Genomic DNA, 15,275 nt, shown 5'->3' on the forward strand with positions numbered 1-15,275 from the left:
TTCTTCATTCTGCCCTGTCTTTCTGCTATTTGGAAACACGCCACCCCCCACCCCCCGCCCCCCAACCATTCACAAACACAATTTATCGAGTCCTATGACCCCAGGAAGGAGAAAATGCACAGATCTCCTTTCAGGAACTGATTGTCCTGGACCTTGCTTTGTATTTTGAGATCAAATGAAATAAGTGAGAGATGATGTTGACTACATCGAATGGTTTATTCCTTTGCAGAACTGCACTGTCTACAATGATACCACCATGGTGTGCTACGCTCCCTCTATTGACAACCCAGTCCGGAGCCCCTCCGAGCTTGGTGACCGCCCAGATGAGATTGGTTTTGTCATGGATAATGTCCAGGCCTTGCTGATCATCAACAAAACTAACTTTGTGTATTACCCAGACCCTGTGTTTGAGTCTCTCCCTTCTGGCATGTTAGAACTCAAGCCAAGCTCCCCACTCATCCTTAAGGTAAGACTCCCTTCAACCCCATTTCTGTGTCTGCTATTCTCAGGCATTTCCTCCCTATCGTGACTGGTGTTCCTCCTCCTTTCCCTTCCTTTGTAAAATGTAATGGCTTATTTTTGGCATTTCTGCAAACCCTTGACATCTATGCTTGCACAATGCGATGTGAGGTAGTTTCTCACTCGGAATGCTGGCTTCATAGCCGATGTTTGTTTGATGTTAAATTAGCTAGAGAAGACATGCATTTGGGGAGGACAGAAAGAGAAATTAAATTCGGCCCTGTGGCAGAAGCACTGGTGAATCCCAGTAGGTTCCAGCAAGACTATTGCAGGGAGAAAACTGTATCTGGAAGCCCTAGAACGAAAGAGATAATATTGATATTGACTTAGAGTTCTTTTTTCTTTAGGAATTCAGACTGGGTGAATCTTGACTCTAAGTTTGCTGTTAATTTTTCCCTCAGTTTCAGATTTTCATTGGGTGGAGTTGTTGAGTGTTCCTGGATTGAGTGTTGAGGAGTTTCTTTCCTGTAGAAATCTTGGCAATGATAATGCACGAGAGCAGGACTTATACCTTTGAAGTGGCAGAGCTGGTGATGGAAAATAATCCCTCTCTGATTAAGTCCAATCATCTCTTGGTCATTCCTATTCAGGCCAGGATAGTTTGGGTTGAGCTTGGGCATGTATTTCCTTTAAGATGAGTTGGAGAGTCCCTCATCTTTTGGAACCTTATTTAGAGAACGAGGATAAATGGAAAGGTCTTCCTGTCTAACAGACATAAGGCTGAGGGCAAGAGCCTACCAGTAAAACCAGTAACTGTTACTCTTTCTTTCCTTTTTTAAGGGTCGTAACCTGCTTCCTCCAGCAACTGGAAATTCCCGTCTAAACTACACTGTGCTTATTGGTGACACTCCCTGTGCCCTCACGGTTTCTGAGACCCAGCTCCTCTGCGAGTCACCAAACCTCACAGGACAGCACAAAGTGACGGTAGGCGTGCCCTTGTTGTATTATGTGCTACTATGACAGCTTAGGACTAGGCACTGGCTGCTTCTGATTTTTCTTGCTGGAAGAGGCCCATATGATCCCTCCGTACAGTTGGTGCAGAATATCTGCATGGCCCTCTAGATTCTGTAACTTTCCTCCCCAATTTAAATTCTGCTCCTAGATCATCTGTTGGCTGCATAGAGGAAAAATGTAGTTCTGTAAAACAAATTAAATCCTCCCTATAGTTTGTGCAATTTTGTGGGCTAAATTTGTATTGGGAGGCAGCGCCTAGCCCCAACTCAAACCTGCCTCAGCTGATCATACTGAGAATAGCCGGTGACCTGACATAGAAACATAGCGGTAGAAGGGTCTGTACAGGTCATCAAGTCCAACCTCCTGCTCAATGCAGGACCAGCCCAAAGCATCCCTGAGGAGTGTTTATCCAGCTGCTGCTTGAAGACTACCAGTGAGGGAGAGCTCACCATCTCCCTAAGCAGCCAGTTCCACCACAGAATTACTCTTACTCTAAAGATTTTTTCCTAATCCATGCTGACTTCCCCAGATCACCAAGTTGTCCTTCAGGTGCTTGCAGACCAACCTCTTTAAAATCTGCTCCAGTATCTTCCCTGGGACAGAGGTCAGACTGGCCTGTAGTTCCTGGAGTATCCTCCCTCCCTTTTTGGAAGATTGGGATATCTAAGAAGCTTTTCTGGTTATAGTGAGCTTCCCTGGCCAACCTCAGCTCACTCCTTGAGTTTTGTCCTCTGATGGCTGACTTAGCAACCCACACATACTCTTCCTTAGACAAATGCCTTTCCCTCCATCTCTTGCCAGTAAACATCTATTTAGCTCCACATTTCTAATGCTAGTGAACAAGAAGCTCAGGCATATTTAACCTGTCAGCTGCTCCTCTATGTTCCCCTCAAGTGGATGTTTGCCTTTCCCTAAAAATTAACAAGGTGGAGGTAAAGCAAGTCACTGGTCGTGTAAACAGCCCTGACCACAGTGATTGTGTAAACAGCCCAGCAGCAGTGTACTACTTCCATGTGGTTGTAGAGCTAATCTTTATTGCGCAAGTGGAGTGGTCACCAGTGGCTACATTGTACCTCTGTTATTCCCTTGGCAGCATCAAAGCTCAGATAATGCTACATATGTGCATGGATATGTAAATACAAGGACAAGGATTTCCCAGAAGTTTGGAACATGTCCATTCCTCACCTGTGTTCTGTCCAAATGGACTGGATTCTTCATATGATTTTGCCATACACACCCTGCCCAGGCACTGTTTTTCATATGCAAGATGGTCTTAGATGATCTACACAGCTATTGGGGACATTTCTAAGCCATTGTTTGCTGAAGGGAAATGTAAATCCATGCTGAGATTCCAAGAAGATGTGCTGTTCACCTGCTTTCCCATCTACTCCTCCCTGAATGTGTTAAATAGAATTTGCTGTCTACTGGTTTGCTGCAGAGCAATTCTGATGCACTCTGGGGCACAGCGTGGCCTTGGGAGGTTGAACAGGACCCAAAACATTTCCTCCTCCAGGCACCTCATCCATCACTTTGCATCCCATCTGTTATTGTAATGTTGGTTGAATAAGACATCAAACTCACGGCCTGCTCCTTGCAGGCGTTGGCAACTTATCAGCATGTGTCTGCATCCCATCAGATCTCTTTTGGACAGGCTAAGTGAGATGTAACCCTGCAGTGCCAGGCCTGTTTCTTTTCCCACCCTTGCATTTGGTTCCTTTAGGGGCAGCAATCACTGCTGACTGGAAGATGTATTTTCTTGCTTGGGATATAGCTAGGAAAGCTGGATTACCCATTTATACTGATAAGCTATCCTGAATTTAAAAAAGAAATTCAGTAAGGCACCTAGCAATGCAGGTACCATTTTCCTTCTAACATTTCCACTTCTCTGCTATCTTCATCAGCTGGAATAAGTTTCAACGTTCTTCGGAAAAGGAGCTTGTGCCAAGGCAGATTTCAGGTGTATTTTATTTTAATGATTGGTTGGAAGTGTTAACTCAAATCTATTGGTTTATATGGATACCAGAGAGCACTGACAGGGAGGGCCCTCAGCATTTATGTTTCCCATTGAAAGCATATCTGTGCCTGATCCTCCATATATGCTAGTGCAAGAAAACGTCTAGCATTTTCTCCTCAGTACAAAACATGCACTCTTTGCATCTGAGTACATTCCTGAGTACAAAACATGTACTCTTTGCATCTGCAGTGTGATGTAGCACATCTCGTCCTGGGAAGCTGGGCCTTCTGTCTAATCTGCATAGTATCTCTCTCTCTCATTCCCCACCCTTTTGCAGTTTGGGTATAATATATTTCTGCCAACTAAATGCAATGTTTTGTGCATTTTCTGAAGCAGGTTCTGGCTGCTGGAGTTACAGCCCAATCTAGAGGAGAGGAGGTGAACCGGATTTTAGAAGAAGCGTGGGCCCATGCCGGCATGTTTGCTGATCCTGCCAGCTTAAGGGGCATCTTTGCCGGCAGAGAGAGCAAACATGCTGGCATGCGGGTGCTGCACAGCTCCATGGTGCCCAAACCTGGAAGTGTCTGGGAGCTATGCCAGCATACAGAGCACACTGGCACAGCAGGAGGCACACCGGGGCGTTCCCAGGGTGGAGCTGACTTCACTTCGTTTAAACCAGGGTTTCAGTCCAGGAATGTCCTCCCTCCCCAGTTGCAGACTTATGCTGCAGGAAATCATGGCGCAACTCTTTTTTTTCCCATGAGATTTTTTCAGGCAACCAGGGTTTTGGGGTCTGTCTTACACCAGACAAGCCCCTTGGGAGCTGGCACAGCACTGCCTTCACAGAACCACCCCAGCAGCCCCAGAGCTCCCCCCCACTCTGGATTGGGCTGTTAGTCTTTAAGGTGCCACAATACTTGTTTGTAGCAGACCAGCATGGCTAATCCTCTGCAATTACTCTTTAGGTTAGTTAGGAATGGTTCAACATTTGCTTTCAATGACTGAAAGATAACTTTAGTTATTTTTGTTTTGCTCCATAGCAGTTCTCTAGGGCAATGGACTGCAACTTTTCTGGACCCTGGATCCACAGAGTTTGAGGGCCTACTGGGTGGCAAGTGTGTAACAGGAAGTCATGTGGTACCTGTCATGTGACAGGAAGAGGGGGAGCAAGACTTAGGCTCACCACTGTCAAGGACAGGATCATGGACAGCAGACCAAAAGAGCTGGGTGGAGAAAACACAAGCCAAGCACTAGGAAGAACACACCAAAGTTCTGAGCCATGGAGAACCATTCTCTATTGCTCTAAATGACTTCACTTTGCTGTCATACTGCTTTTCTCAGCAAATGTACAAAGAGAGATGGGGGACTACACCCTTGAGCTCTACGCACTGGATCCTTCCAAAAAAGAGAAAATTATGGTTGACTGTGGTCATGTGTCCTGTGAGCCACAATACAGGATCCTATTGTTTGATAGATGCCCTTCTTTGGCATTCCTCTCCTAACATGCGTCTCAGTTGTCCTCCTCCTCAGTTACTGGCCACATCCCTCCCTCCCCTTTTTGTAAGTAAGAGAAGCAATCATTCCTTGATCTCTTCTTAGCTATCAGTACCTGGGGATCATCAACTGATCATTAGCATCCTGGTAACACACTGCTCAGTGTTCTCGTTTCAGTTACAGCTAGGTGCAGTTGATACATGGAAGCACGCTAGCAGCTAATATTTGATGTTTTTCTTTCCCTGTGTCTTCCAGATCAAGGCTGGAGGCTTTGAGTTCTCTCCGGGAACCCTGCAGATCTACTCAGACAACTTGTTGACCTCTCCCGGCCATCATTGGTACTGGTGGCGGCGGGGGCCTTCTCTTGCTCATCATCATCATTGTCCTCATTATGCACATAAAGCGGAAGTCCCGGGAGATGCTGATCGCACCCTCAAACGCTTTCAGGTGCAGCTGCAGATGGACAACCTGGAGTCCCGCGGTGTGGTCTTTGAGTGCAAGGAAGGTAAGTCTGTCTGGCCCATTTGTCTTTCTCTGTGATTTGAACTGAAGTTTATTTATCAGATCTATTCATATTTTTTTAGCCCAACTCCTTCAATGGGATTCATTTCCAGTTCTTTGTTTTGCTTCCCCAGTTCCTAATGCATCCTTCCCCTGTGCAAAAGGTTTTCACGTATAGAGGCATCAATGCTGTTTTTTACTCCAGTATCCATGATCGAAAGCTAGTGTGGCGCAATAGTGGCTAGCATGTCAGGACTAAGATCCGTGTTACCTAGATTTGAATCCCTACTCTGCCATGGAAGCTGGCTGGGTAACCACAGGCTGCAGTTCTGACACTGTCAGCTTAATGTCTACCTCACAAGGCGTTGTTGTGGGAATCAAGATGTAAGCCTCCTTTGGGGTCTCCACTCAGGAAGAAAGGCGAAGTATAAATGAAGTAAATAAATACAGAAGTGGTTTTTTAAAATAGCAACATGGTGGGAGCAACGTGGTAGAGCAGAACAATGTTGCAAACATTTCATCTACCTGGAAAAAATACATATTTTTTTCAATTGTCCTTTTCCACTGTGTTGGTTTCTTCTACCCCACTGACATTTACAGACATAATACATTTTTTTTCAGTCCTAAAATCCCATGGCCTGGCTTTTTTTTTACTGGACATGTTATAACATAAGCTATTTTAAGATTTTTTTAGAATAAACTTGTTTTATGGATGGTTTCTCTCTAATAGAATACTGCTACGGCAAAGGCGTTTAAGGAGTTTTATAATTTAACACGAAGGCTGCAATCCATGGATTGCTTCATGGCTTTAGTGGGATTAAGTTCCCGTGACTCTGATATAAGGAGTTTGTGGGTTGTAGCCTTAAGGCTCCCGCTTTATTATCTTCTTGGCATTTGTTTCCATGACTGCCTTCTAAAGAGATGCTCATTCTTAGAGTTTCAACTATACTTCTGGACAGCAGCAGACCCACTGGAATCCTAAGGGACACTTGCTGGGAATAAAGCCCCACTGAATAACACAGAACTCACATCTGAGCAGCACCCACATACAATTGTTCCCCTAGTAACTTATAAGCAACAGGTGGTGGGACCCACTACAGCCTTATATTCAAGTAAGGGTTTTGTCCATCTGCACTCATTTTTCTTATATATGTTGTTTGCTTATTTAAGTGGATTGCCGCATACAACCCTCCTCTCGCCACACCACCCACACAAACAAAAAAGTGGCTCTACTGTAGTAATAATGCCATCTTAACTTATACTATCTCGTGGGGAATATACTAAAGGCATGGTCCATGATGATATGAAAGAAAGGGTGGATCGGTACTCATATACCCTAGAACCCAACATCCTTCCCAAGTAAAAAAATGGTGCATTGCTTATGACCTTGGTTTTAACCTTGTGGAGAACATCATCATTCCTAGCAGTTGTAGGATTAAGAACCCTATTAAAAATTTCTTTCATATATTATAGTACACTGATACTGAAATCAACAATCTGTGCATATATATATAATTATGTGGCAAAACAGCAGCTCACCTTGGTTTTGGTACATTTTGTGTTCCTCTGTGAGTCTGGTGTTCCTGGGTCCCTGATAGCGGCACAATTCCTGGGTAGTGTCTGTGATAAGATGATTGGGTATTATGTGTGGGCTGGATCCTAAGCCTTCTGACTCTACTGTGCCATTTTTTTGTCATGAGGACTGTCCTTAGTTGCAATGATTCATCTGGCCCTGGGAGCTTCCACTCAGACAAGACCTTCACCTTCCAATGAGCCAAAAAAAAAGTATCCAGTGTCAGGGGAATGTGCCACAGGGGTCAAGGGCTGCCTCCACAGTGGTCAGTGAGGAACATAGAAGTAAGGAGGTTAAGATCCAACCAAGAAGGTAAAATACATGATAAACAGTGAAGGGGAAGCAAGGCTTGAGAGTGAACTCCTATTTAATAAAAAAAAAGCTTTGCACTATATATGGGTTGGAGCTTGTGGACCTTTTTCTTTTCATGGCCAAGTGACTAAGGTGATCATTCACCAGAAGTGTTTGAGGTCTCCCTCTGGCACTCTACAGGAGTGCTTTGCAATCTCTGAAACCCACTTTCCATGAAAGCTTGCCTTTTGGGGTTGGATGAGGGGCAACTGAAACAGCTCTGTTATTGCAGGCAGCTGATTTGTATTTCATACTGTTTGAGGAAGTTAGTGAGGGTTTTTTTAAACAGGAAAAGTTTGAAAGGAAGAGAGGAACCTGCCTCGCAAAAGGCTGTGGGTCTCTCATTATGTGACAGACAGATGCTGAGAAATTGGACAGAATGCTGCTTCTGATCCTGCTGATAAAAACCTAATTGCTCCATTATAAGCGCCACAAGCCAGTGCTTGGGGCTATGACCCTGCCAACTCCAAAGTTGGCCCGGAGGCTGCGACAGAAGCGGGCACCTAAAAATGAGATAATAAAAAAGGGGGAAGTGGAAAAAAATAGCCCCTGTAGATAGAAATAGTGACAGAGAGGATTGGAAAGGGAGGGAGGGAGGGAGCGGCTGTGGAGGGGATTTCGCCCTCGTCTTCCACAGCCTGGCAGATACAAAGGATCTGCTTTTCAATTAAAAGCCGCAATATCTTCTCTGCCTTTTCTCTTTTCTAGTCCCACTAGTTACAGATAAGATAGGTGTGCCTTTCAAGCTGACGGTTTGTTTTTCTCATCAAAATGATCAGCCTACAGCCCTTTGCTGCTTCCCAGCTTCCTTTAAAGTGCCATTAATTCAATTTTTTCTGTCCCCTTCCCCACCCACACACACATTTTTTCCCTTTGCTTGTAAAACATGTAGGAACTTCTGCATCAACCAAACAACCCTGCTTCCACATGCAGGTGCAATTAAAGATACAGTGGGTGCCATTGCTCTCCTTTTGCCCCCCCCCTGCCCAGCCCTGGCAGCTAACCCACCAAATTCTTGCTCCATCTCTCCCAAGGTGAGGACATGCTTGCAGTTTAGAGCTTTTTCTCTTGTCCTCCTCCAGTGGTCCCTTTCAAAAGGAATCTCCAGCTGTATTTTGTCATTCTCACTGCCCTTTCGTATTCATAGGGATGAGGGCACTTCTTCACCAAGTGCTGGCTCGGGGCTGCACGCTTGTCTTCCAGCTATGCCTCAGGACAAGGTGTTATTGAAAGAATCCCTTCCAATTCAGTTTCAGTAATTCAGGCCATCTTGGTTTTTTCTCTTTGTCTCCTCTCTCCTGCTAGTTCCAGAGGGGCCATTACCCCTGCATTGCCAATTTTGGTTTTTCTGTTTATGCCATACCAGGATGAGGTCTCTACTAGTTAATTCCCCTGATTCCAAAAAATAAAACCTTATTGCCCTTATGGGCAGGCTTAGGTCTACTGACAAATACAGGTGTAACCTGTCATTGATTGAATCAGGACAGTCAAGGGCTCTTTCCACACGGGTGGAATAAGAAGCCAGCACTAGGGACGACAGCAGGCGCTGCTGCAACACAGCAGCTGTGCGACTGGTAGCACTCCAAGTGGCATGGAAATGCCAAGAGCCAGGTTTTTCAAAAGGGGCTGCTGGAAGGCAGCGTTTCCCTTCCTTCTTCCCTCAGCGGGCTTACCTTTCTCCTTCTGGTTTCACTGTTTGGTTGCAGAGGCCAGGGGGGGCATGTCCCCCCTGGCCTCCCAAGCAGCAAGACACGGAGACCAGCAGGGAAGCAGGTGAATACCAGTTGAGGAAGGCACAGCCTAATAGCGCGGCTGGCGCCTTTCTCTCTGGCGCCCCTACTGGGACTATTATCTATCCAGCGGAAACGGTCCTGGGGATGCATCAGCATAATTTATGCCGATGTAACCCCCGCTCAGTGCCACGTCGCGGGAAAGGGCCTTAAGGTCAGTATGGTGGTGCAGTTTGACTGGCTGCAGCTCTCCTGGAGTCTCAGGCAGTGGTTTTTTCATATCAGCTAGTGCATGATCTCTCTTTCACTGGAATTTGCAGGGGATTGAACCAGGGACCTTGTATGTGCAAAACAGATATTCTACCGCACTGAGCTACAAACCCCTTGATCAACTATAGGTGGGGAATTGGTATCATAATTCTACTTTTTCCTTTCCAGCCTTTGCGGAGCTGCAGACTGATATTCATGAGCTGACCAATGACTTGGATGGGGCGGGCATCCCCTTCTTGGATTATCGCATGCCTATGCCATGAGGGTCCTCTTCCCAGGAATAGAAGACCATCCTGATTCTGAAGGAAATGGAGGTGTGGTAATGTGTGTATGTGTGTGTCTCTGCTGCTTGAATAGTATATTTCATCTTGAGTTAAAGCTTACCCTTTTGAGCTCTGGGACTGTGCGCCTTTCGAGAAGAGGAACTTCTTGGCATAGTTGCACCCATAGTCATTCCTGTAGTCTTCTCATGTGATTTCAGTTGGAGCTCAGCCATTTGGGTTTAACAGTAGTGTCTGTAATAGACTGATGATTCCAGATAAAAATGTTGCCACTGCAGTCTCCCCATCTTCATTCATGTTCAAAATTTACTGATGTTGACAACAGGCTAGGGGTTTTCTTTTTCTTTTTTTGGTGTAATTGCAGTCTTAGCAGCATTCTGATGATTTAAAAGCTTTCTGTGCTGAACAATTGTCTGTTATTTTCGCTGGAATTTTTATGGGTCTTTCTATTGATAACCATGGTTGGAGAGCTACCCGGTACAGTGGAGATAACTAGTTGAACATAATATGGTGGCTCATACCAGGAGTTGTTTTTGGTCAATTGTGTCAGATTGCTAGGAGAGAAGGCTAAAAATAATGGAAGGGAAAGGGACTAAGGGATAGAATCCTTCATGGTTAAAAAGCTGGTAGATGGTTCTTTTATCCCAACTCATCTCTCCATAGCAAAGATTTGGGTGGTTCCAGCTCTTGTTGTCCAGTACTTATAAAATTTCCTGAATACAAAAATTGACCTATTTACTTGATCTGTACAAAAGAACCTTTTGTGAGGTAAGTCTGTTGTACCATTCCAGTTGTGCTAGAAGATGAACCAAATCTGCAAAGACTTGACTAAAGCTACCTAGCAAATCAAGTACACTAGCAAGATTTGAACGTGGCTCTCCCAAGCACATTCCAACAGTCCTCATTGAGCTACACCAGACTCTAGTCTGATATTCTGATAATTCTACTAAATTCCAGAGCAAAGGAAACATCAGTGTGTACATGGTCTTTATTTTGAGGGACTAATAACTAGTATGTACTACCCCTGGCCCATTTCTGCTGCAAGAAAGATGTCCATTGAGCACAGCTGAGAAGAAAAGCTGAAGGAGTGGAGGTGAGAAGCAGATAATAATGGATATACTAAACTGTGACAACAGCAGCAGAATGAGCCAAAAAGGCGTGAGGTAGGATGAAACTCTGAATAAATGCTGTAGAAACAATGCTTCCTGGCAGCAAGGTCTATAGCATCAGAATATGGAAAGGGATCTTTGATGGAACTGATTGCATCTTTCAGGCTTGGCCTGTTGAAACCTGCCTAGCCAGATGTTTTGGAAATATCTGTGCAGTGGAGGAACTGTCCTACTCCAGTTGGTTTGCAGTGTGTTATTAAGGACTGTATGTACTTAACTTTCGGCTTCTATTGATCAGCTTTTACTAGAATTATATTGGTAGTCTCTGGTTCAGCCTCAGATTAATTGTGAATTTTTTGCTAGCCTATAATCTTTCACTCAGAGGTGTAACGGCCACCTGGTGACATGGGGTTACCTCGTGTTCCTGGGCTAATGTCCTTTCAGTCACGTCGAGGGTTCTCCCCACATGACTTTAGAAACAGCATGCACTCCCAACCGGTGACGCCACCGTAGCGACTCACGCTCCCCGTGCAGGGGGGGTGGGGCTCGGGTGGCGACATTTCGGCCATGGCGCCCACCTTCCGGCCACCCACCGCCCGCCAAGCCCGGATGCCCCTGGCCTCCTAGTGTGGGCTGGCTTTTTGCCCTCCTCACTATCCTAGGGGACAGCAGGAGCCAGCCTGCAGAGAGAGATAGGAGGCTTGCAGTGCGAGCCCCGTCCCTAACCCCTCCTCCCAGGCACCATTTCTCCTTGATACCCCTTCTGCTTTCACTGGAATCATTGTCTTGCTTTTTATTGTGTATGCTTACACACATCCATGCTGTCCTTTTGCCTAATTGAATAGTTGTCTCTGTTGGCATATTCTCCCTCCTTCACTCCTCTCTGTAGAGTAGAACATTTCCTCCAACAGCAGCCACTCAAACTTATCTTTAATGCTTTCTGGGATGGTTGAACATTATGCATTGATGGATTGCATACAGCTCTTGAGGTTCATCTCCTGCATGGTAAGCTTTTCACTTGACACCAGCACATGTGGGCCAGGATGGGTTAGCACTGCACCTTAACTCTGGTTGTGGAGGCTGAATTTTGTCTCCATTAAAAGGCAAATCTCACAGTGGTTGTTCATCTGTTCAATTCTGCAGATCAATGACAAAGGAATATATTTTCCCTGTGCTGGTCAGTTTGAGTTCAGAGTCACCCTGGTGTTAGAAGTTACCATGCCAGTTGCTGATCATTAGTATCCAATATTTATATTAATATCATCGCTTCTGTCATTTTTCTGCAGCACTTGGGTTTTATTCAATTGGGCTTGTTTGATGCATGACCCAGCTACTTTCTGCTTTTCCAAGAGACTTGCTTGAAATCATCGAGCGATTTCCTATCTCCCTTTTCCCCCTGGTGTGGCCTTTAGCCTTTTCCTCGTCTTCCCAAATTGGCTTCCCCCTCCCCTTGTCCAGCCTCTTTAAGGTGTCAGCAATTTAGTACAAAGCAATTGTGCAGAAATTGGTGTCGCGATTTTCATGTGTACCGCTAAGGTTGTTCTTGATTGGAGAAAGTGGAGGGGATGGCCTTATCTTCCCCTCGTTAAGCTGACCTTGCAGAGTAATGTAATGTTGACGTGGGTCTTCTCTGGTGAAGAACATATTTAGGAGAAGCAATCTGCTCCAGAACACAATGTCACGGTTATTAGGCATTGAACTGAATCCACGTGCCTTGTCAAGTGGAAGCACACAGCCCTCCTATTGCAGCCCAGCTCAAGTTTTTGCTTCTGTGGTCCAGTTTTGCCCAGAAATTCCAGCCCGCTGACTTTCTTGGTTCCATTCCGGTTCAGGTTCACCCTGCAGCTGAGGTTGGTCCAGTTTAGGACAGTGGCTGGGGCTGCATGCATTAACAAGCCAATTCTTCTGTTCTTGATTCAATCTGACATAATCTTCCCAGATATTGGTTTTCTTTCCTTCTAGTTCTGGTTTTCTTTCCTTCTAGTTCAGAGAGATGCAGTGAATATACCACATCAGATGATCTGAAAACCTTTATTTTTAGATGCTTTTTTCTTGTGGCTCTGTTTCAGTTTAGGTTCAACAAAGACTTTCAGAAGATCCAGGAGGAAAAGAGTGGTTTATCTCGATTTTTTGATTCAAGTTTGGATTGACTTCTTGGCTTTTTTTCATGCCAGTTACAAGTTTTCCAGTATGTCTTTTATAGTGGCTTTCTGTCCAAAGTCAGTGTGGAGGTTTTCCTATGCAGCTCTTTGAATATGCGTTGCTAGGGGTCCATTCCAATTAAAGAGAAATGGCTTCTGCTATGAAGCCTTTACTCTGAAAATCGCCAACAAAATGTTGCCTTCTTGTTCAGTTCTTACACAGATCAAGTATACTTGAAACAATGACGTAGGAATAGGTTTTTTTTGGGGGGGGTTGGGGGCAGGGCCATGCCCCACCAGCCCACAGGGCATGGCCAAGCCTCCCAAGCCCCCCCCCCACCCCTCAGTGTTTATAAAAGCAGCTCTCTCAGGCCAGGGACAGCAGATTCCCCCCCCCCCCCCCCCCGCCCCCCCACTCAGCTGGGCTCCCAGTCCGGCAGTCTATTCTTTCCTCCCCTCTGGGCAGAGGCGTAGCTGGGAAAATGGAGCCCTGTGCAAAATATGAGTTTTGCAGGAAGCCCCAATGAAGGTTACGCTGCTGTGATGCTGGAATCCACCCACAAAACAGCATCACTTTCAATGTTGTTTAAATCTAGAAAGCCCAGATTCTCCTTTTTAAATCACACCTTAAAGAGAGGGAGAATCTGGGGTACCTTAGTTAAAACAACATTGAGTGATGCTGTCTTTGGGGTGGATTCTCCCCCACCCTTAAACAGCATCACTTTCAATGTTTAAATCGAAGACCTCAGATTCTCCCTTTAAATCCATGCCAAAGGGGGTGGATATAAAAGGAGAATCTGGGGAAATGTTGAGGGTGTCTGCTGTCAGGGTGCAATTGTTAAGCTTACAGCACCAAAATTCCAGGGTATCTTTAGGAGACTCTCCCGATGATGCCATCCAGGTTTGGTGAAGTTTGGTTCCAAAGTTATGGACCCTCAAAGGTATAGCCCCCATGTCCTATTAGTTCCAATTGGAAACAATGTAATGGGCGTAGGGGGTGGGGTTGAACCCTTGGAGAAAAAATGGTCCTTTGGAAGATAGGCTCTATGACATTACACCCCCCCTCCCTGCAAAGGGGAGGGTCAAAGGCTTACAAATCTCCGCTTTCCCTTACTCCCTACCTCCCCAACAAACACCCCTGTGAGGTGGGTGGGGCTGAGAGAGCTCCTAAGAACTGTGACTAATCCAAGGAGTCACCCAGCTGGCATGTGTTAGGAGTGCACAAGCCTTTAATCAAGTTTACCAGATAATCCTCCATTGCAGCTCAAGTGGCAGAGCGGAGGGAATCAAACCTGGTTCTCCAGATTAGAAGCCACACCTGCTCTTGGCCACTACACTCCACACTGTCTCCAACCTCCCCTCTCCCCAGATTCCACCCCCCCAAATCTCTAGGAATTTCCCAATCTGGAGCTGGTGACCCCTAATTAATCAACATGTTGATGCATTTTCAAAACATGGCTCATAATCATTTCATCGGCTTCTGTGTGTTTTGCTTTTGCTTTCTCAAATGTTATTTGAAAGAGAGACTGGGGAGTGGGAAGAATCCACTTTTTAATTACACTTCAACCTGCTGATGTTTCCTTTTACATGATTTCCTGTGTGGACAGAATTTCACATCAGAGGTGTGATATGGATTTTTAATAATCTGTGGTTTTACTTTAAGAAAGAAAAGGTTCTGCACTCATAGTTTGGATGATAATATTTCAAATGTTAAAAACAACACCTGCAAAGAACTCCGGTATAATAGAGCTTGTATTGGTGAAGGTTTTAACATCTGGAATCAACTGGTTGTTGTGGGCTTTCTGGGCCAGGGTGGCCATGGTGGCCATTGAGGGAAACACATTGTATCATGACCTGCTTCTAAAGATTACCTCAATACCATAGATACGGACTGAGAATATTAAGAGTTAAAACCACCAGACCACAACCATGTAGTCCAGAAAACCCACAACCAGCTAGACAGTAGAGATTGTCACCAATAGCCATCCTCTGTCAGCTCTCCAGTTATGTTTTTCTTATTGATATGGTATTATTGCCCTTAATTTATCCACTGAGTCTTTCTGTCCTCTTTTCTTCTTTTTTAAATTGAGCTCTCCTATTTATAGCGTTGAACAAAAGGATGGGGTGGTAATTAGATAAACACTATTCCCACCTCATATCAAAAAAAATTCTAGATTCTACAAGGTACTCAGAATATTGCTTTCAGAAAAAAAGCATGCATATTGTGAATATTTTGGAGAACAATAAAGTCCATTTATATGTATGCTGTTGAATTGCCTAATTTATTTTTGAATACCAAATTTGTGCTTCCTGTAATGCTCAGTTTGGGGTGTAAAGGAAAGGAGAAGTTGATTTTTTATGCTCCCCCTTGCTCTAACTTCTTTAAAAGGAGTCTCTC

General features: G+C 45.0%; 1 pseudogene; it reads left to right on the plus strand.

Annotated features, from left to right (window-relative positions):
- Positions 1-235: 235 nt before the first annotated feature.
- Positions 236-15,275, plus strand: part of LOC125429127 — a 158,240-nt pseudogene continuing 143,200 nt past the window's right edge.

Source organism: Sphaerodactylus townsendi, linkage group LG03 (genome assembly GCF_021028975.2).
Source record: "Sphaerodactylus townsendi isolate TG3544 linkage group LG03, MPM_Stown_v2.3, whole genome shotgun sequence".
Lineage (NCBI taxonomy): Eukaryota > Metazoa > Chordata > Lepidosauria > Squamata > Sphaerodactylidae > Sphaerodactylus > Sphaerodactylus townsendi.